Raw genomic sequence first — 20,159 nt, 5'->3', positions numbered from 1 at the left:
GCACAGTGATCCTTCCTGCAAAGAGGCAGCATTGCAGGATGGGCAGTGACTCCAAGGGAGCTGCCTTCATTCCCTTGGAAGAGCTTCCTCGGAGCGTGCTCTCTGCACTGTGATGTTGCCGTGTCCAGAAAACATCTGGGCCTTTTTGTTGTAATCATGTTTGTACATTCAGACCAATTTTGATGGCTATGAAGGTTCAAAAAAATCCCAGAGATCTTAATAAGCTAATTCAGTAACTGTTTGTGGCTTTTGTTGTTCCTCTTTGTTGTGAGGACAGACCTGGTTCATGCTGATGAGTGCTGCATGAAAATTATATTATTAGTAATTACTGGTAATTTCTTGTCTGGAAGCTTCAGGTTTGTGGGAGCACTTAAATCCATTTGCTTCCGTATTCCCTCTGGCTTTGCTGTGGCGTCTCTCGGCACCGGGTACCTCAAGTTCCCTTTTCTCCATGGCAACTTCTCACACCGGTTCTGTGTGGAAGAGACACTTCTCCCTCTGTCCTAATGTGTTTTTTCTGCCCCATCAGTGCATCACCAACCCGTAGAGGCCTCCCTGAAGCAAAGGGAGCAGCAGCAGCTGTGGATCATTAGGGATGTCGGTGCAGGGCGATGCCTCAGGGATGAGGGGAAGGCAGAGGACCAGCGAGTGCTTCCCATTTTCCCTTCCCCGAAAGAGAAATTGTAATTTACTTTTTATTTTAAACGTGCTGTGGTAATGCAGTGGTTCTTGTCAGCTGGCAAAGCTAAGGATTAGTCATAGAGGCTTGTTTTGTTTTCTTCTAGGGAAGCTGGCAGAAAGGTAAAAAGAAAAAAGTGTACCCTCAAATAAAAAATCCCTGGAAAAAAACAGCCCTAAACTGACAACTTTTCAAAGAGAATGACAGTATTGCTGTATTTGCTCTTCATGGGGAGCATCACTTGGCTCAAATCCCTCTTTTAGATTTAGATTAGGGATATTTCTGATTTTTGAGCTGTGCAGGGAAACATGCAATGGAGGTAATCTCACCTGGCATGGCTGAGGAAATGGGAATAAATGGGAGTACTGATTAGTTGTTCAGTTTGAGAGGTTTTTTTTTTTCCCTATACCAAATACTGAGTTTTTTTTCTTCTAAGATCATTATTGGAATAGAAACATTTTTATCACCCTCTCAGGCTGAGATTAATAGAGGGGGACTCCTTAAAAGCTGTATCTTCTGTTTTGATTTGGTTTCCAACATCCTAATTACTTCTACTTCCAACCATGCTGCTGGATCTGCTTTCCTTTCATCTTCCTGCCTCTGATTGGAAGTAGCCTTAGACCAGAAAAGAAGGAAATCTTTGCTGTAGGTGAGATAAGCAGCATTTGTGGAGGAGGAGGGCCGGTGACTGGCACCTTTCACAGGACCTAGAGCCTGGGAACACTTGGGATTGCTTGGGAACACAGCTGAAGGTGGGCAGGCACAGGGTCACCTTCTCAGCCAGCTCTGGAAAAGGGTGGTGGCTTGAAATTTGCCTGGGAATAAACAGTAAGTAAACCCTGGGATGTATTGGTGAGGCAGTTCCTGCAGAGGTTCCAAGCTTTTGTGAAAGGTGCAGGCAGGAAAAGCAGAGAGGTTTGTTCCTTTTTTTTCCCCCTAAGCTGTAGTAAATTTATCTAATTTTTTTTTTGTTGGTTGGTTTAATGTAGAATCCTAATTACCAGATATTTTTAATAAATTTTGAATTCCTCACTGGGTGGAGATGCTGGAAGGGTGGGGGCTCTGTGGAACAAGCCTGTGGCTCCTGCGTTCAGGGAATAAGGTGGCAGCAACTTCGATTCCATGTGTCAGCATCTGTTAATGAGTTGTTGTTCAGGAAGATCAGTAAAGCTTAAGAGCAAATAACTTGTTCCCTAAGCAGTGGGCTCACAGGCCAGGTTGAGTTTATATTTGTAGCTTTGTTTTGCATTTTGTTTTTATTGGCTAAAGAAACACTTATGCTCCTCTGGTGCTCTGCGAACTCAACTGCTGGGATGCCCTTCAGTGCCTCTGGATTGGGAGAGGGAGGAATGCTTGTTATTCAGTGGGATGGAAGTGCCTGTCTGTTTTCAGACTCCGAGATGTGTAAAACCTTCAAACACCAAAATATTGGTAGAGTGATGCTAAACTTTCTTCTTGTCCAGATAAACAATGGGAGGTTTGCTCTGTTTTGTAAAATAAGAATTTCTCACTGGTTACTTCATGGAAACGCTGACAGGTATTTTTATGAATTGATTCTCTCTCTGCCCCCTCCACACACCCCCCCTTTTGCAAGAGATATTTAGCAGCACATGGAAAATGTGACTGACCCTTAAAGGTCAGATTCTAGTCTACCACTCTGCTTTTCTTATCCCGCTTGTCTCAGAGAACACAACTCATTTGCTTTACCTCCTGTCCAGATTTGGGGGTTTTTTTGTGTATATCTAATTTTTTTTCCACATGTGAATTTTAAATAGAATTTCTATAAAATATGGTGGTGGTAGAGCTGTTTTCAGAATGTAATTTACTGTGTTTTGTGGTTTCTGCTGATCTTTTCTTAGTTTCTTGCTCCTGATGCAATTGATTGGAGTACAGAGGTTTTTATGCAGCTGAAGGGAAAGGTTGTGCTATTACAGATTGTATTTTTTTAAAGACTCTTTTACAATAATCAACATATACAGTTACCAGAACTCATTATTGAGTAGCTGTAAAACCACTAATAAGATAAACCATTTAATGTATTGACTTGTTAGTGTCTTTAGATCTGCTTTTGATGGCGTGGTAGGTGGAGTTTATATTTAGAAACTAATTCCAGAAAAAAAACATCCATCAGACTAAAGTATTTTTCAAGACCTGAAAAACAATCATGTGAGTCTTTTTTTCCCTAAGCAGAAAGTCATGTGCTCCTCATGAAAGATGCTGCTGGTGGTTTTCCAAAGGTAAAAACAGGGAAGTTGGGCTCGTGACATCCCAACCGGAACAGGGGAGTGAGAAGCACAGGTCGCATTTCTGCTCCTGTAGCTCCCCATTTAATGACTGCTGGGATGGAGACTTGGATGAGCTGAACAGAGGGAACAGCAGAGGTGCAGTGGTGTGTAATTTCCACGTGATTTAAGTGTGCCTGGAGCAGGGGGTGTTGATTTGAGCAGTGTCTCAGCACCGCAGGCACCAGCAGCTGCATGTCCTGGTGTGCAGGTGCGTGGAGACGATGCTTGTCCCGGGAATTTCTGCACAGTCCCGGTGACAGTCACACTAAAATGTGTTGTTCTTTTAGCTAATGAGCCTGAACCAAACATCTCTGACCTACTGAAGAGTGTTCATGTCCAGATTCGCTTCCAAACCTCCTGGATTTTGGCTTGGCTCTCCTGGAAGGGCTCTGTGGTGTGCAGTCAGTGGAGCTCAGCACCAGGCAGGCTGTGGATGTTATTCCTCTGTCTGGCAGGGGTTTGGGGGTGGATCAGGCATCTCACTGAATGATTCAGTTTGTAACAACCAACCTCCTTCCGTGCATGTTTGCATCTCTCCTGGTAGAGCCGTCCTACTCCTGCGAAGCACTGGAATATCACTAGTTTTCCAGAGCAAGAGCAGAGCATCCCAAGTGATTTAAAAGTCATTGCTTAGCATTCTTGGCCTTTTTTTTATTCATCTCTTTTCCTTTCTTTGATGTCACACAAAAACACTTCTCTGGGAGGGTATAATGGAACATTTAACTCTTTTTTTGTGTGTGTGTGTATGTGCTGGGAGCACAGCTCAGAGCTGAATTTGTGTGCTCTTGGTAGTAACATAGTTTTCTTGTTGAGTGTTTTTTCTCCACAGGAAGGTTTGTTTAACTGAAAGAATAAATTGCTTTTCTTGCACATTCCAATATTTATTTGCCTAACTGATCCTGCTAATGAGGAAAATGTATGTTCTGAAAGGCTTTACCCACTCAAAGGAAAAGTTGCTTAGTGTTTAGTGACAGAAACCATCAGAACACCCCTGTAAGTAAACAGAGAAGAAAGTTACTTGTAATATCCAACAGCTTTGTCTTCTGAAATATCACCACTGGGAATGTGTGGTTATTCTCATCAGGCAGCTTGAGGGATCTGGGGAAAAAAACTTTATTAGTGTCAGTTTGGTGTTATTTGTGTTACCCTGAGCTGCTGGAGAACTGGGGAGGAACTTGCATATGTAGATTTTTTCAGCAGAATTACTCATTTCACCATTTGTATTTTATCTTGTCAGCTTTTTGAGGCTTTTCTCTTTCCTGCTGTGGTTTCTATGGGAATGTCATGGGTTTGGTGGTGTGTGTGACCCTCCTGACTGCAGCACAGTCACTCTCTATATTGCTTAACTTGTGCTAATCTTGTGCCTCAGGACAGGGCAGAGGGTGTTTGATGTGAACTAGGGTGCCAGTTACAGGAATGGCAACCAGAGATGACTTCTCCATCCTCTGAAGGGGAGAAGATTGAGCCAAAAAGCTGCAGAAACTGGTGTTTCCAGACAGGCTTGAGGATGGACCTTACCATCCCCAGTCCCCTGGGATGTGGTGCAAGATGGGAGCAGACCCAGGGGTGGGAAAGCTGGTCTGGGGACTGAAAGAGTAGAGCAGCTTCTGTGACTGACCCCAGGAAGGGCATTATTGAGTGAATGTTTGTCTACCACCTTTTCCAGAAGAATTCGTGCTAAAGTGCTAAAACATCAAAGGGAACTGGGAGTGTTCCTGGCCCTGCTCACAGAGCTCCATGCATTTAAAAATAAAAACTGCTGACATTTCTTTCAGCTGTCCTTAGTGTGAATCAGAGCACTCTGGTTTCCAGTGTTTCTCACCACTGACGACACCAGGCTGGGCAGCAGAGGTATTTTAGCCCTGCATACAGGATTAGTGGTGTCTTAGGGAGGAAAAGAGGCACCTTGTGTTCCAGCAAACAGCAGCTTACCATTCACAGAAAAATATTGTCTAGCTGGTGGTTCTGTGTTGAACAAGGCTTTTGATCTGGAAATACTGTCAATCACCTTCACAGCTGAGGAGCTGTAAGAGGGTTGTGCTTGCTGTTACCATAACTTTGTGTTCATCTGCTCTACTGGCTCAGGGAGCTTCTTCCAAAGACTGTCCAGTGCGGATGATGTGAGTGTCTTTGGGTGTAAGAACTGAACTCTAAAGGTATAAAGGAATCTAGTTACCTAATCCTCTTCCACTTTTAGAACTTAAGTGATAACTTAGGCTTTGGTCCTAGGGCACCCCAAACGCTAAAAAAGGGGGTGAGGTAGGATTTTGGAGACAGTTGCCTTTGGTGTAAATACCACACTTTGCAGTTCACTCTGTTCTTTCATGTGGGACTTTTAAAACCTCCTTATGCTCCATACCTTTCTTCCTGGAGCTCCCATTGCCCTTGATCTGGCAGCATTTCAGAAGTAAGAGATGTTGGGCCACTTGAGGTGAAAGATGCTACAGGAACACAGTAAATCATCTGCTTTGTCCTTGTCCTGGGATATGTTGGTTTGGGTGAAGAGAGTGGAACAGCCTCTCCCAGGAGGGTTTTTGTAGCCAATCCCAGGAACTCTCTTGGAGAACATGGCTGGAGGTGTGGATAAAGCTGCAGGTATTAATGCAGGCTTTTACCACATCCTCTTAGCAAACCATTTTCTCCAATAAATGTGACAAGATAACCCAGGGCTTCCAGAGAAGTTTGTCTCTGAATCCCAGAGGAGCTCAATACTGGGGAGTGTTTGGGAGGCTGACACTGCTGTTTTGAAAATCTTGGGGGTGATTGCCAGGGAGAGGAATATGAGAAAATGACTTCCTTCTCCTTCAGATATGGCCAATTTGTAACCGCTTGGCTAATCAGATTATCTCCTCTTGCCTGGGATGATGGATGGGACAGAACCTGTTAGTTGGGTCCTTTTGTGCTAAAGGAGCACATGACCTTATTTTGAGAGAGTAAACTTTTGCAGGAATAAACACTGTAAGGAGGAAAATGCAGCTTTCTTTACTTTTCCCTATGACAGGCTTCAAAAATTCAGTCATTATTCTGTAACGTGATGTAGTTACAGTCCTGCCTGTCTGTGGAAGTGGAAAATATTTCCAGCTCAAAATAAACTCCACAAAGAAAATAGCTTCCATGTGATCCCCTGTTCAGAGGAAAGCTGCTGGACATTAGTCCTAAATAAAGATTTCAGCCAACTTTGGTGTTTTGAAGAGCAGTAGTGGTTGTCCTAAATTTGACCTCTGGCTTAACAAGTTCACTCCTCTGCATCACTCCTTGCATCGACTGAGTCAACAGAGCGAGTTTCACGTTGACTTCTCAGTGTTGCCAGTGCTTTGGGAGTGGCTTCAGTGGTGTAAAATGCAAGGAAAACTTTCCAAAATGTAATTACTGAGCCATCATTTTCAAAGCTTTTGTCCTCTTTATCATCACTGGGAAAAAATGCATTAACCTGTGCTTGTGAAGGCAACAATTTGCTTGGTTTTGATACTATTTGTTTTGTCAGTGGGAGATGCTTCTGATGTATTTAGCAGTAAATCATCCTCCAAGCCGAGGCTCTGAACAGCCCTTGCTCTTGTTCTTTCTCCTGATGGAGCTGTCTGGATGTTGTTGCTGAATCTGCAGAAGAGAACAGCCAATTTCCATAGACTTTTCTCTCCTAATTTCAGTGATCAACAGGGATCGATCTCATCCCTCATTTCTGCTGCAGTTTTAGAAGCAGCAATTCTGCTTAGTTTGGAACTTGGAAATTTTCTCTCCCTTTAGCTAATTATACTCTATTGCCATTATTGTCACTCAGGGTATTTTTGAAAATTAAGGGTGAAAAGTGACTGAATAACAATGAAACTCATCAACGAGGCTCCCTGAGCCTGCTGTGAGTCACCCTTGCTGATTTTGCTGACAAAAATAAGTTTTCTATTACAACTGTTGACTCCTGCAAGCCCTGCAGTTACTCATCGAGCTGGAGCTGGTTTATGTTCTGGCTCGTGCCTTGGGAAGAGCCACTGCCACCAGCACGTGGCTTTGATCTTTATCAATTTTATTAAAAATGCTGAAGCTGAGTAGTGCAGTCCTGAGGAAGGAGAGACAGCTAATCTTGGCAAAAGCTTGTGTTTTCCTGGGAGAACAGAGAGGATTAAGTCCTGGATTTACATAATTGATGCCTTTTCTTTTTAAAAAAAACGTTCAACACAGAAATTGCACACCTGAACAACTGAGACAAGCTTCTAGAAGTGGTCTGTGTAATTAAAAAAAATGCAGGTCGTCCCTAAAAGTAGGGATTCTTAGTGCTGCCATTGCTTATGCTTTGCATTTCTCCCTTGTAATTATCGTGACTGGTATTTTTAGGGCAGCTTTGCAGCTTGTCTATTTTCTCCCAACTTGGCTAAAAATGTTGGTCTCACGTGACATGATATTCTCCTGGAAACCAATGCTGTATGTATCCTGAACTTCCCCTTCTGCTGATGCCTGGATTCATTCCCCAAGGTTGCAGCATCAGGAGCTGGAGGAAAGGTGTCCCTTCTTCTTGAAGCCTGTGCATGAGGCTGTTACTGTCTTAGGAGGAACTTGAATGGTCCTTGCAGATCAGTGTTTGCCTGGAATGTTTTTGTTTGCTGTAGATTTTGGGTGGTGTTAGCCTTAATTGTAACCTCTTTCAGCTTCTGTTATCTTTTAATATGGACTTCCTAGAGCTCTGATTCTGCAGTGAAATCCATGCAGAGTCAATGTGAGATGAGCTCTGAGGTTGCCTTTCTGCTCTCGTGGGGTGCCTTCTCCACTCAGTAGTGCTCAAACTTCTCTCCTGGAGTCAGAGGGCTCTACTTGTTTTATTTATCTACTTATTTTAGGGTTGCCCTTTCAGGAGCTTCAGCATCTCTCCTGTCTGTGTTCATAAGATCTGGTGTACATTTTCTCAGAGGTGTTGAGGGTTGCACGTTGCTGGTTCCCAGCCCCAGGACCTGTCCCTGCTGTCCTGCCCAAGCTCCCACCTGCTCCTGGTCAGATCTGTGGAGCCTCAGCACAGGTTGAACATCTCCATCCAGAACAATGTGTCTACTCGTGTCTTACACGTGTGATGACAAAGCTTAAACTGAAAACTCAAGGTTGTACTGGGAACCAGTACTGGAAATTCCTTGATATCATCTTTTCAACAACACCCTGCACTTCCAGGTGGGCCAGGTAGTTCTTGGAGTGATATCCAGGTGCTGCTTGGTAGTCCTGGGGTGGAAAAAAGGCACAATTTGTGGGCTGCTCCAGACAAGGTACAGCTCATGGGTGTTTGTTTGGGCCGTGTGTTTGGGCAGCCTTGTTCAGGTAGATCCCAGGGTTTCCTACCTGGCTCCTGGCAGCAGTTGGCTGAATGTGCTGCCACAGCTGGAATTGCTGGGAATGCTTCATCAAAATACTGTCTGGACCTCGTGAAAGACTAAGGCCCTATTTGTGTTATTGATTTCTGGACTTCGCTGTCAGTCAGGATTTTTGCTTACTGACAGAAGCAAAATAAAAGCAAATCTGTTGAAGAGCAGAAATTGAAGTTTTGGGCTAATGAAGCTGTATTGTGTCTGACAAATGGGTGGCTAATCTGCTGGGAAAGGGGGAGGGTTGATTTTTAATGAGAAGTTATTACATACTGAATAGCTGTTAAATTGCTGTTTTAATAAAATGGACAATCCTCCTCTAGCTTGTCTCCTCAAAGTCTTCTTTTAATTGAGAACCCCCTCTAATACATTCTTTTAGAAATTAATTAACATTTTGAAAAACACTTCTTAGACTGTAGTGACCTGGTTCAGAATTAATTGGGGTTATGTCATGACTGCTTCCTATGTACTTTAGCAGCAATTCGTGGGCTCAGTGGATAGCACTAACTTCATATAGAAGGGCTTAATACTTCTAAGAACAAGTCTAATTGGCTGATTTTTTTTTTTTTTTGTCCTCGTGCTTTGCATTGGCAGCAAATGAACAGAAATGAGATGAGAAAACAGGCTCTGGTGCCTGCAGAGTGAGAACTTGGATATTATTTTCGGTTCAGCTGCTGATTGTTTTGACTTTGAGCCAGAATTTGCAGGGAATTTTGGACTAAACTATCCAGACTTTACTGTCCCTCAGACACTTGCTTTGCTTGTAGACTGCAGGTAACTTTAATTGCCCAGACTAATTCTCCTTTTCTTCATCCTATGTTGTGATCAAATTGAAGTGTTGGAGCCCTTTGGCTCCTCTATCTGCAAGGCACTGTTGGATTTTGTAGATGTGCCAAAACCTCCAGCTTTTGGTGGTTTTCACTTTCCACCTGCCATTTCCAGAGCCTTTGAGAGCAGCATCTCCTCTGGTGGTCAGGCAGGTCTGGTGCTGTGGGTCAGGGCCATCAGACACGTGTGCTCGTGGCCGTCTAAGAAAGTCCCGGTCTTGAATCAGGTCACTGTTTACAAAGCAGATTTATGTCAGATATAAATACAGCTGTAATGCCCTTTAACGAAGGGCTTGTGGGGCTGTGCAGAGCTCCTGCCACCCAACAGCTGACAGGGAGAGCTGGATCAGTGGCCATGGAGAAATTCCCAAGGTGTGAAACAACTGGCCAGGCCATAACGAGAACTGGAAAGCCAGGCCAGGGGACTGCTCCACTCGGCCCCTGAAATCTGAACTGATGGAGTTTGACACTCTCTGCTCTGGGCTTTGCTCCCTCAGCTGGTGCCAGGCTGGAACAAGGTTTCCATCCTATGGTGCATCGAAATAAAAATGTTGTGCCATAACCCTTTGTGAACTTTCTTTTTTAACACTTCAAAAAAGAACACCCCCAAAACAATTTGGGTATTTGTTGGGGAATGGAGGAAAAAGTTTATTTGAACAGGCCTCGGAGGGTCAGGAAACAGATTTTGTTTCTTTTGTTTTGATTTACATTAAATTGCTTTCTTTTGACTCATGTGCAGAATGGCATGGCTTTGTTTCATGACACCCTTATTTACTTGTAAAGTTGAATTTGTAGTTGGAGAAGGCAGTTGAAATCCGATTTAATTTGAGGAATAAAACCACGAGTCCTCAAGGAAGATGAGAAATCTGCCCTTGGGAAAGCTCTCTGCTTGCCTTGTTGGGCTAAAACCACAATATGTACTCTATGGCTGTTAAATGGTCTGTTACATCCAGAAATTTTCTGTAGGAAAGAGAGTTGTTTCCTGGAGAGGAGTCTGAGTGAAACCAAATCCTGGCTTTCCGAAACCAGTGGCAGTGGGAGAGGCTGCGGGAGGGGTTCTGGAGCAAAATGGATCAGAATAAAAGGCCAAAGGTTTTGTTTCACTTTTGTCTTGTGGATTTGACAGCTGAAAAGTGAGTTTGGTTTAAGATTCCTAAGATATTAATGCAAATATTGGGTTCAGAGCACAATTTAATTACAGCTGAGAATATTATCCCCAGCAAGGATTATTTGCATGAGGTTTGGAGGATACTGTTGTGAGGGTTTGAGCATCTTTTGATCTTGAGTAGTTTCTTTTCTTGTCAGTTGTAGAAACAGCAGATCTGTAGCCCTTCTAGAAGAGGGAGGGGTGAATGTTTGGTTGTAGCCATGGAGTGTCATGAAGCCACGCATGGTGACAGTTCTGCCAGTCTTTATTCAATTTGCTGCATCAATCAAACCTGGATCTACCCAGACTTCAAAAAACCAGAAAAGTTCTTGAAGCTTCCAGGTGCTTTCCAGCAGGAAAAGGGTATGTCTGTGAGCAACAGGAGATGGGGTGGGATTTGTGCAGAGAACCTCTGGGCTCTTGGAGAAATTTGGTATTTTCGAGAGTTATTTTATTTTCTGCAGAAATTACTGATAGCCTGAGAGGTAGTTGGTAAGAGGAAAAAAGAAATTTCACATCTTTTTCTTGCAGAATGGGGCTGGTTATCAGGGCAGCTGAATTTATTTGAGCTACTCCACTCCTTCCTCTATTTGCAAAAAAAAAGTATTTTGTGGCAAAAGTTGGACTTAGAACCTCTTGAATCTGCTCTGTCACCGATTCTCTCTTACATATTGGACCAGATAATTTTTCTCTATATATCTTAATTTCCCCCAAATGAGGGATAATGATGGTTGTCCCTGAGGCCGGGGCAGAGCTTTAGTGCAACACTCAAGCACTGGGAGCTTCTGCAAGGAGTGCCCAGCCAGGCCCTCCTGCTCCTGGGTTTCTGTGCTTGCTCAGGCTGAGTGATTCAGTGCTGCTTCCTCTTTTCTTGCCAGTACCTGCATTTCTCTCTTAGGCTCTGCTCCTGTCCTTGGCTTGTAGCAAATTCATCATTTATTACTATTTTTTTTGGAGCCTGCTCGATGGGATTTGTGGGTGTTCAGCTGGGGGTGTCCGGGCTGGCTGGGGGAGTTCGTGTTCCTTCCAAGGTGCCATTTCCTTTCCCTGTTCTGTCACATCTTTGCTTCACACCGAGTCTGCAAAATGTTGGAAATAATTAAATTGCATGTCAAGAAAACCAAACAAATGCAAGAGGGCACAGCTGGCCCCAAGTTTAATCTAGAGAAGGGTTTAGAAATATTATGTAGAAACACGCCGTGCTTTGTGTTCAGGAAAGCTTGAACACAAGTTAAATATCCAGAGGTGCAGGAGGTTCCCTCTGGGAGTGACAGTGGCACTCTGGGCTCTGTAATCAGCCTCCTCCAGCCTGTCTCAGCACCCAGGTGTTTTATTAGGATTGACTTCGCTCCAGGTGTCCTCTGCCTTGAGGTCCCTGAGGTTTCTTCTCTGGCTTGTGGGAATTCCGAAGATGGATGGCTGGGGTGGTACAGAAGGTGGTTGGTACATTCTGAGAAGGAACTGAAGAGGTGATTAAAAAAGAAAAAAAAAGTAGCAAGAAGCTGAAACCAAATGTGTGTGCTTGGGTTTTTTTATAGCACTTTAAATGCTTTGTAGGTATCCGTTGTGGATGCTTTGAAAACTTCATTTCCAGGGTTTTTGCATTGAAGGTATAGATATCATTTGACTCTTCTTTTTTGCTTCCAATACCTATATTTTGTCTTCTGTCACTCCAGCCTGTGTCTAACTGCAGAGTCCATGTTCACTTTACCTCCTGCACTGTGTGTGTGTAACAGACTGTCCACTCCCATTTCTTTGCCATGAAAACTTGGTTATTTAAAAAAAACAACAAGGGCACCAATAAATAGTGAGTTTTTTCCAAGTCTCTAGCTAAACTAATAAATCAAGGTTTTATGGGATTTGGGGGACGACAGTGGGCGCTTTGATGTCTCAGGCAGATTTCCATTTGATTCCATCTTAAGGGTTTGATTTTCTTCAAGGGAGAACTGTCTCTCATGGTGGCTGCTTTTCCTCTGCTTATGCTCGTGGAAAGTGAGAGCAGTCTGATGGATTCATCCATGTGCCTTTCTCCTTCCCAAGTCTTTGATTCAGTGTCCAGCTTCAGTTGTACTTTAAGTGATCACAGTGTGTCCTTTGGGTGGGGTTTTCTTTGGGGGGGGGGGGAGTGGGGAGTGAATTTGTTGGAGTTTCCCAGAGGAGGTGAGAACTGGGGATGTGGGTAACATTCGTAGTGTCCCTGGGAGTCTCTCATTGCCTGAGGTGGCCATTGCACCCTGGTTTGGCAGCATGTGCAAAGGTCCTGAGTGTTGAGGAGGTGCAGCTGTGGCTCCAGTGCAGCAGCTGGATCCGGGGCAAAGAGAAGGGTCTGGTCCCAGCAGCAGCAGCTCCCCAGGGAGGAGCCTGGAGCTGGGAGTGTCCAAGTGACTTGAAACAGAAACTTTACCCTTCTTTAGACTTCTTAAAAAGGCAGGAGGGAGAGCAATTGCACAAGTAATTTGTTACCCAGACTAAGGAAGAAACAGGACTGATCTGGCATGTCATTCACTTTGGCCTCCTCTGCCTTGGCTGGCTCAGCTGAAAACACCCTGGAACCCTCTAAATGATGTAGGTGGTATTTAGAGGCTGGATGCTCCATGTTGTGGTTAACATAAAGGATAATTTGCAAAAACAGTAATATCTGATGGTTTAAAAACGCACCATCACTCCGTATGTGGGATGTGAAATGGCAGAGGGGAAGAAATAACCCCAGCCCAAAATGTGCTGAATAATGAACAGAAAGTGGTTATTGATTAGCTGTGCACTTTTATTACCCTGCTGCAGTCGGAGAGCGGTGAGCGATTCTTTTTTCTTTATTAAAAAAGAAACAAAACTTTCAAAGGAGCTTATGAAATATTTACTGTAATTATTTCCAAGATCAAAACTCCAAAGCCACAGAAACCTTGTTAATCTGTTGGTGTTATGGATGAAAGACGCAACAGAGACATTAAACATTTACTGCTCTTGTGCAAAATGGCCTCTCAATTGCACCATTTTTCATGGCCCTCACTGCCGTGTCTGTCTCGCTTCCCATGTAAGAATTTTAGGTGTCATTCCAAGTTTCTTCTGATGGAGTGGGACTTATTTTCTCCCTCCCTACTTTGCCCTTAGGCAAGGCAAATCTCAGCCTAATGAAACCAGTGTGAAGTATTATGGTACTCTGACACTGCCTTTGCAATCACAGTGTTTTCCTTGGTGAAATTGTCTTTCTTAAAGCAGCTTTGAATGCTCATTTCCTTTTCCACATGGTATTTGCAGAAGCAAGATAATCAAATGTTATTTCTGCCAGGACTGTAACTACTGAAAAAGTGGAGTAGGTGTTGATGTCCTTTTCAGTTTGAGTAGGGAGTTAACTGAGGAAGCAATCCAGAGTCTGTCCCATCTCGACTCAAATCCTAAAATTGCATTTTTGTGGCTCAAAAGCAAGTTTAGTGGATCTGCGAGTATTTGGAGATAAAAATTCAAATTAACCTCGAGAAATAGTCTGAAATGGGCTGTAAGTTGGAAAAGATGAGTGTAAAGGGCCATGATTAAGCTATAAAATGGGGAATGAGTTGTGTGGTTGCCATTCTGTGGGAGGTGAGATTACGGCTGCAATGGGTTTAGGACTGAGTGGCCCCAACTGCCTTCTGCTGTTGGCAAATATCGTGCAGAGGGGTGTGAACAAGAGTCAGAGGAAAGACTTGGGGTTATCCTGCTCATTCCTTAGGAATGCTGTGGCTCACACCAGTCTTAGACGTGTGGATTGAGGGGAGAAGGGTTGTAGACAGACAGGGAAAAGAGGCATCACATGTGTCTTTGAACATGAAAACAAGGAACTGAGAAAGAACATAGTTAATGAACCATTTGCTGGCTCTCCTGAGCTCAGCACAAGGGAGGGGCTTGAACCATAGTGAGGATAACTGAGGTTAGACAGCAAAAGCCTTTTATGTCTGTAAACAATCTGGAGACAATCCTTGTTTCTGCAGCTTGAAGTGGTTTTCTTCATTCATAATGTTTTCTTTTTTAAAAGGTAAGTAGTCCTGTTTCCTGATGATTTTTAGCTATAAGACCATTTGTCTTATGGGTCTGGGCAGGGTTTGTGCTCCGCTGGGTACCTGGGGACCCTCTGCGTGAGCTGGTCACCAGCTCAGTTTCTTATTTTCATGCTTAGTGACTGGCAAGATGAAAGAGTGGGAGTTTTCATGACTTTCTGCTCTTGCCATTGTAATAAAAAAGTGTAATTTCCAGTGCAGCAGCTCACAGAGAGAAAGAAAGAACAGGGGCAGTCTAGACATGGACATTAAGAGCCTGGTTGGATTTGTTGTTGGCATTTTACTACTTAATAGAAGTGAAGCCTTGCCCAACCTGTGGGAACTGCACCAAGCTCCCTTCTGCTCCCTCTCCTGAGTTCCATCAGGAAGAGGGATTGTAGCACCCGGAGCTGTGAAGTATAAATGCAGTAACCTCCCAGGGAGGCTACCTTGGAAATAAGATATGTTTATTTTGTTTTTTAAACTTGGCCAGCCTCCCACCTCCCTGCCGCCGCTACCCACAGTGTGCTGCTCCTGTGTGACAGTGGCCCTTCAGCTAAAGGATGTGCCACCAGCGAAAGGAAAATCCTGACCGTGCTCTTTGCCTGTGGCATTGCATAGATTTTTCTTTACAGTAATTTAATGAGCTGCCAGCAATTTTCAGTCTGTTTTCAGCCAACACGCTGCACTTGCCACATTCAGTGCTGCTTTTATTTTTGTTTCCTTGTGTGTGTATATATATATGTATGCTTATATATGTTTGTCTGTATATATACATTACACATCTATATTTATATATGTGCGTGTGTAATTGTTGCTTTTCTTCAGGGTGTGATGCTGAGAGACTTGGACTAAGAGCAACCCCTTTAAAAGCACAGCTGCTTTAGCTCTTCTGGCTCTGCAGTGAGGCCACAGGACTTTGGGGTTTATGGCTGCTCTCTTCATGCAGACGACTTGGAAACGTTTAACCTTTCATGTCAGATGCTTTTTAATATTCATCTTTATCCTCAGTATCAGCAAAAGGATTAGAGGCTGGTTTGTCTTTCCCTCCGAACTCATCTGTGACTTGAGTGTGCTTATTAGTTCTTTTAATGGCTTCTTTATTAGTTCATTACTGTGTAACCTCCAGGCATGGCAGGACTTGAAATGTTAATTTTCCAGCCAAAGTTCAGCTGATGGACTTCACCTGATCCCCTTGGTGTGTGCGTGGAAAGGGCTTGGCTGGCTTTGCACAGCATCACGTACAACGCAGAAGGCAGGCAGTCAAGTTTTCCTCTCCTAAACGTTAAAGGAGTAAGAGCAATGGAAAGTACGAAGAAACAGTTACAATATCCTAGAATATTTAAGAGAAAAGGTGGTGGGTGTGTGCATGCTTTGCTGTGGTGTTACTCCCCCCCTCCCTTCTCCCTCACGTTGCTTCAAGCCACTGTTTGGCTGCCCAGTGAACTATAACAAGATTTAATAGCTCCAGTGTCGCTGTATTGCATTTGGACTGCTTCCATCCTTCACTTGGAATAAATGTCTGCTTTACAATGAGCTCTTAAATTCTATAAGTGACATCAAATTGTATCTAATAATGGAAAAAAGACCGAATACTGTAAATGTGACTTGTTCGCCCTGTCTCACCAAGCAGTGTTTATCCTCAGCCCCTTGCAGTGCCTTTGAGAGCTTTGGAGCTTGCCCTGAGCTTTACACCTGAGGAAGGCTGATTTCCACATATGTTGTGTTTTTCTCTTCCTTTTTCCCTGGCTGTGTGGCAGTGGCCAGCCCGTGGAAGCAGGCACGGGGAGCTCCCCAGCTCCAGCTGCTGCGGCGCTGGGAGGACTGTTGGGGTTTTGTGATGTGGGCACATGTTCATTAGCTGCTGATTCACTGTCAGATGGGATCTAAGCTCAGTCATGAAACTCAGCTGTGTAAGCATCTGCATGAAAATGTCTCTCTGAAGGAGCTGTGACAGATGAGATGTGTGATTAGGATCTACGACTGCACTGAACGTCACTCACTGACACAGTGGCCTTGGAGCTGTGAGCGTGTGAACTGTGCACTTTTAAGGAGATTTAACTTTTGATCTATTTTTTTTTTCCCTAAGGCCTGATGAGTTTTTAAATCTGCTTAGCTGTCAGTTAGTAGGTACGACCCACACTATGATAACTGAGAATGGCTAATTCCAAAAAGCTCTTCTGTCTCATCAGTTTTTCGCACGTGCCTGTGTGTGTGAGACAGTTTTGAGTGTAGTGATGAGTGTCATGGCAAATAATGATGGCCACAAAGCTACTAAATAGAAGTGTTGGGGCTTTTTAACCTTTCAATGTAAACATGGCTTAAAACAACCCCACTGGAGAGATCACTTCGGCAGGGCTGGGATAAGAGGGGAGAGAAGGGGATGGTAAAATACGAGTACTCGCTATTCATCTTGGAAAACCCTCATAAACTGTGTTTTCTCTTTGGTGATCATTCATGAGGAATTCATGGAGACAATTGTGATCCGTTTGTGATACTGTGCTAATAGTCATGCACTCACAAACCAAGAAGTTCCTCTCTGTCCTGTGGTCCTTCCCAATGAGATGGCAGCGGGACGTGGGCAGGACAGTTATGGGTCCATGTGATGGATCACAGGCTGTGTGTGCTGGAGTAAGGGCTGAGCAGGGTTTGACAACTGTGTTCTGTAGATACTGATGGAAGACTCCTGAGAGGCAGGGATGCCGTGGACAAACGGGATATGAGTGGCAGATAAAGGAAATGGTCTTTGCAGCAGAGCTACTGTGGGTAGATAAAGCTGAGCCAGACCGCTCTGGGCCAGGAGCGAAACTGCCGCATTAATCACGGTGTGAGAGGTGAGGCTGCTGTTAAAAACTGCTGACTTGGGCCCCAGGAATCTGTTTCACATTTATGCTGCTGCCTCTAAAGGCATAAATAAATGCAAGTGCAGTATGGATGCAGCGCTTCCAGTCGTGGGAGGGCACTGCATCCTCCTCCAGGGAACTCTGCAGGAGAGGGAAGGTGGCTGGGTTTCTAAGCCTGATGTTGCTTCCCAAAGTCCAAGTGTTTGATACACTTGGGACCAAGAGCTAACATCTCTTTGATATCCCTTTCTTCAAGGAGGCATCTTCTTGGGAGATAAAGGTGATGTTGAGAACCTAAGGAATGTCTTTAGGGAGGTAGGTGAGGTCTCCAGGTAATGCCTTTGCTCATCCTTTTGCCACTAAGTGTTTGGCTTGGTTTTCTTATGGTTGGTTGTTAATTATCTTCCATTTCTCAGTTATGGGACAATATTACCAGGAAAATTGTTCAATAGCTGAGTCAAGGGTATTAATCCTTAGCTCAGGAGTTTGTTCTTTCATCTAGGAGGTTTTTCTCAACTTCTGCAGGCAGTGTGTGATCAGAACCTGAGGCTGGTACCTGCCTCTGCTCCTGGCTGCTGTGTGACCCTCCATAATGGGTTTTAATTTAACTTTATGATAGTGTAAAATGAACCTCCTGCATGAGACTGGAAGAAGCTCATTATAGTTGCTCTCCACGTCTCAGGCTTTTTCTTCTCTGTTGAAAATGGGCTATGACAGCCATGGCATGGGGGGGGTTCCTGCTCCTCACTGCAGCACTGAAAAGCCTGTGCTCAGCAAGCTGAGCACTGAAAATGTGAGCTGGTCAAAAATTAGTCATTGAGGTGACAGTTGGGAGAGCTGTAACAGCCCTTTTGTAGCCTGAACCCACACTGTGAGTGGTTCTCCTGCCCTGGAGCTGGGATTTCTGCTGTCATACTCAGTTTCCATCCCCTCAGGGCCAGCCTGGGAAGCCTGGCTGGGGTTTGGCCTCCAGCACTCCAGGAGCACAGTTTAACCACCCTTCACACACTGATTCTTACTCCTTAATTACAAGCTGTCAGTTGTCATCAGTCCTCTGCTCCCTCCTTTAGTACCAGGGAGGCTGCCCTCATGCTCCCAAAGTGAACACCAAGTTCATGGGCTAAATGGAGAGATTCTGCTGGGTCTGTTGATCTGTTCAGCTTCTGCAGATCCTGATAGTCCTCCCCTGCTTTTAAAGCAAGGGCCCTTTTTCAGGAAGTTTGTTGTTGAGAGGTAAACTGTTAAAATTGGCAGTAAATGCAGTAGGCTGTGCTGAGCCTTCAGACAGCCTGGAGCAATGGCTCCGAGGTGGACCTGACTCATCGCAGCAGGATATTGACTCTGCAGCCTAATTATGATGCTTTGAGAACCTGATTTTAAAATAATTGAGGTATAAAATTATGTGCCTGGTTCTCACAGTTACTACAGCTCTGGGTATAAATTGAATAACGGGCTGTACAAATGTGCCACTTGGCTATAGCAGGAATAGCAGCCGGTCTGGAAATGTCCTGCGTCACTGCTGTTTTCCTCTTGCTGGGAAGCTGCCTGCAGGCTGAGGTTTGCAAACAGCCTCTGGATGCCACTGGTCCCAGTTGTTTGGCAAACCCATGGAAAGTCCTGCAGCTGGGCAGCCAAAATGCAGTGGTGAAACACTGGCTGCTTGCTAATCCCAGCACGTGGGGCATCTCCAACACCTCTGGCTGCTAGTAGCAATGTCCTGGCTGTGGGGAAGTGCCAGGGACACAGCTGGTGTTTTCACACCCGTCTTCCCAAGCTGTGGTGGCTCCCTGGCTTCCAGAAGGGCTTTCTCTTTTCTCTGTCATGTCTGCAGACAAACTTATGTGTTTTGTTTGGCCTTGGTGAACTTTGGTTGTCTGTGAAGTCCCCAGACTTTGGAAGGAGGCTGCTGTCCTCAGGGTGATTTTGTCACTTCTGTCCCACTTGGAATGGTGTTCCCCCGGGCTGAACCTGGTGATAACCTGTGTTTGTCTTTCCTGGTTTGCCACCAGGACTCCACTGCTCTTGGAAGGGTTAGGATGTATTATTTTCAGTTCAAAGGCAGCCCAAACTGCAAACTTACTTTGAATTTTTTTTTTTTCACCAGTCTAACTAAAAGCCAGACAAGTCAGGTTTGTTCTCTGTGCTTCCCTTAGGGTCAGGCTGCTGCTCCCAGCCTTTCCCTGCTGGCCCTCTTGGTTTGAGGTTGGGATTTTGTCCTTGCTCAGTGTGTTTCCAGAGTTGTTTTCCACCCAGCTTCAGGGGGACTGGTTGAAGCCACTGGAGTGGGCGGCTGCTGGAGGAGGTTTCTGGGAGCATGACCTTTCCAATGGGCACATCATCAGGACCTGCTGCTGCTCAGAGACCTGGGGGCTGAGCCCAAACTCTGCTTTTAATCATCAACCACAGGGAATAAACCTGCAGGGGAAGATCCCAGCAAATCCTCAGCTCCTGTAAAAGCTGAGCAGGAGCCACTGCTGTGACCAGACACGCTGGGCACTGTGAGGCTGCTGCTGTGCCTGCTTGGGGCCAAAATGTTGGGCTTTTTAGTCTGTAATAAAATAAACCTTCTGTGTCTCAGCCATCTGAATTATTACCTGACTGGCACTTCATTATAAACACATTTTTTCCATCTTGATACTGGTTTCCTGCCATTTTATTGCTTTTTAGGTTCTATTTTTTGTTTTATTCATCTCTTCCAATCGATAGAAATATCCTGTTTTTAGCAAGCAGCAGAGTCAGACGTGACTGATGTCCTGATGGTGGAGCAGAATCACTCTCAGAGCATTTGGGGAACAGAGGGAGAAGCTTTTAAATCTAATTTTCAAAGATCTCTAAAGCATAACAAACTACTCCAAATGTGTAGCTGAGTCTCCCAGTGCCATTAGCTCAAAAAGTTGGGATTCTTTTGTTGTCCCATTGCAGATCTGGTGCTTTAGATCCCTCCTCTGGTGGTAACTGTTGTTCTTTGCCATGACACTAATTAAAACTCACTTAATGAGATTATCTCCACCTGTTCTGAAGGATTAGTTTGA

The 20,159-nt window shown here is 44.5% G+C and overlaps 1 protein-coding gene across 2 annotated transcripts in view; it reads left to right on the top strand.

Annotated features, from left to right (window-relative positions):
* The window catches only part of PITPNM2 (phosphatidylinositol transfer protein membrane associated 2), a 126,102-nt gene that overhangs the window by 39,533 nt on the left and 66,410 nt on the right, over window positions 1–20,159 (top strand). The gene's annotated exons all lie outside the window — the stretch shown is intronic.

This window comes from Neopelma chrysocephalum, unplaced genomic scaffold, assembly GCF_003984885.1.
Source record: "Neopelma chrysocephalum unplaced genomic scaffold, ASM398488v2 Primary Assembly neopelma1_77, whole genome shotgun sequence".
Classification (NCBI taxonomy): Eukaryota; Metazoa; Chordata; class Aves; order Passeriformes; family Pipridae; genus Neopelma; species Neopelma chrysocephalum.
The sequence above is the reverse complement of the archived record's forward strand: the minus strand, read 5'-3'. Positions and strand labels throughout refer to the sequence as shown.